The sequence below is a fragment of the Pseudophryne corroboree genome, chromosome 2 (genome assembly GCF_028390025.1).
Source record: "Pseudophryne corroboree isolate aPseCor3 chromosome 2, aPseCor3.hap2, whole genome shotgun sequence".
In the NCBI taxonomy this organism is placed as follows: Eukaryota; Metazoa; Chordata; class Amphibia; order Anura; family Myobatrachidae; genus Pseudophryne; species Pseudophryne corroboree.
This window is the reverse complement of record NC_086445.1, coordinates 494,729,439-494,731,581: the sequence shown is the minus strand read 5'-3', so window position 1 is coordinate 494,731,581 and position 2,143 is coordinate 494,729,439. Positions and strand designations below refer to the sequence as shown.

Genomic DNA, 2,143 nt, shown 5'->3' with positions numbered 1-2,143 from the left:
TGTTTAAACATGGCACTTTTCTGCGGGTTTTTTGGGGGACCTCAGCTGGTCCCGAAACCCCCATTCCCAATAAGTAGATAAGTACCAGCATAAGACTGCCCTTGGGGTTAATTCAATAGCCCCGGAGGATGAATTAGCCTAGTAAATTACAGCAGGATATTGAATTCCCCCATAGTCATGACCCCTCATGGGCAATGAGTACTACCCATGAGGGTATGAATAAAATCTTTCCCTGGACCTTAAGACGACACATTTTAGCATGGTTCAGTTAACACCCACCGCATTGTATTTACTACTGCGTTGTTAATTTGTGAGACTATCTCCTTATGGAAAAAGGAGTGTTATAAGAAATTGTGTAAAAACATATTTTAGTGCATATAAAAAATATTTAGGTTTCTACTGAAAGTTGAAGAAGGAGATGAGGGTAGAGTGGGAGAAATGTCCACACCACTTTTTTCTTTTCTTTAGCTATTTACCAAAGCTATCTGTGGTCATTTGATTTGGTTAGGTGAAGTCTAACAGTTGCTCAATAACCCCATTTTATTAGGACCTATCAATTGGATAGCTTGTTTTTGACGAGAATTATTTTACTAACTAATTAAAACATATATACAAATGGTTATAAGCTAAAGAGTAATTAAGGGGGGTACACACGGAGAGATCCGTGCTCAAATTCTAAGTAATCTGACTAGATTGCTTAGAAGTTAAGCACGGATCTCTCCGTGTGTATGCCCCACAGCAATGCTGGTACTAGATTGGCCTGCATGCAGGCACAATCTAGCAGGTCTCCCCATCCCCCCCCCTCGCTCAGCACACATCGCACTGTGTGTTGAGTGGGGGGAGAGATGTGTGTTGAGCGGTTTGTGCTAGATTGCTCAGCACACATCTCCCCCCGTGTGTACGGGGCTTAAGTCCTGATAAAACAAACACAAATAATGAATGCAGTTAAGGAGGATAGCCAATTAAACACGGTAAGTTACCAATTCTCCAATTAGTCTCTGACTAGCGGCACTTATCAGGGATTAGGCTTTCTCCCCTATAAGCAGCCCTCAGAGACCCGTTTTTGCGTGATAACTTATACCGGATCCCATGTAAAATGAATATCAGAGATAGCATAACTATTTGACCAAGGTGGCTAGAAAACCTTGACTAGAATTATCAGCCATGAGCCCAAAACACCTTAAAATAAAATGGAGAACGAATAATTTAATTAACAACCAATAAACGATCTGAAGAAATGTTATTAGACATCCACCGGTTTATGGAAAGAAAACACAAAGCTTTTAAGCAGCACCCACATCAGATCTGTAAGTTTATTTGCTCAATGTGCGACATTTACATAATGAATCACATTCATGATATTCCATCACTGAGGAAAACTGCTAGAATGGTCCGTGTGCCAAATAAAAATAAAAATAAATAAATATTTAAAAAGAAAAAGAAAACTGAAACACGGAGTTGAAACAAAAATGTAAAAAGTAAAAATTATAATCCACTGATCAGACCTTAAATAATTTCACTGCATTACAATGACAAAGAAGCACAAACATAGGCTTATTCAAAACAGTAATTGTCCTACACATTAATAATTAGAATTTCACCATGACTAACACCAGACATTGAGGTTAGGCTAAAACTGGTGTTTATGATCCCTCCCACTTCATAGTCAATTTTTATATATAGTTTTTTTTTTTAGATTTTACATTTTTTTTGGTTATGTTTTTCTTTATAGACCAAAATGATATATTTGCATGTCACAATAGCAACATCCATTACAGACCAATAAGTGACTATTTCAGCCATAGAGAACAAGGTCTACCCTTTAATCCTCACTTTCCAATGCAGAAAATAATTTTTTCTTTAAAATAAAGGCAATAAAATTGAAGACTAGTTGGCTTGCCATAGGAATACATAACACCTACTGTATAATTTAATTTCAAGCTACGTTATAGAAATACAACACTAGCATGCACAATATTGTATTAAGATTAATGCAGCGGTAGTAATTCCATTGGAGAAACTGTTATATAGGCAAGTGCAATAAAAAAAAAAAAAAAAAGAAAATGCTGCTTAGAACCTATTAATCATTCCTAGCATTGATGCCATCTTAAGATATTTACGGTTTAATAGCAGCCAAGAAAAT

General features: G+C 36.5%; 1 protein-coding gene across 1 annotated transcript in view; it reads right to left on the bottom strand.

Moving 5' to 3' along the window:
- Positions 1–1,299: 1,299 nt before the first annotated feature.
- Positions 1,300–2,143, bottom strand: part of YWHAG (tyrosine 3-monooxygenase/tryptophan 5-monooxygenase activation protein gamma) — a 34,438-nt gene continuing 33,594 nt past the window's right edge. Inside the window, exon 2 of the mRNA XM_063953955.1 lies at positions 1,300–2,143. This exon is cut by the window's right edge and continues 2,333 nt beyond it. The gene's annotated coding sequence lies outside the window, so the exon portion shown is untranslated.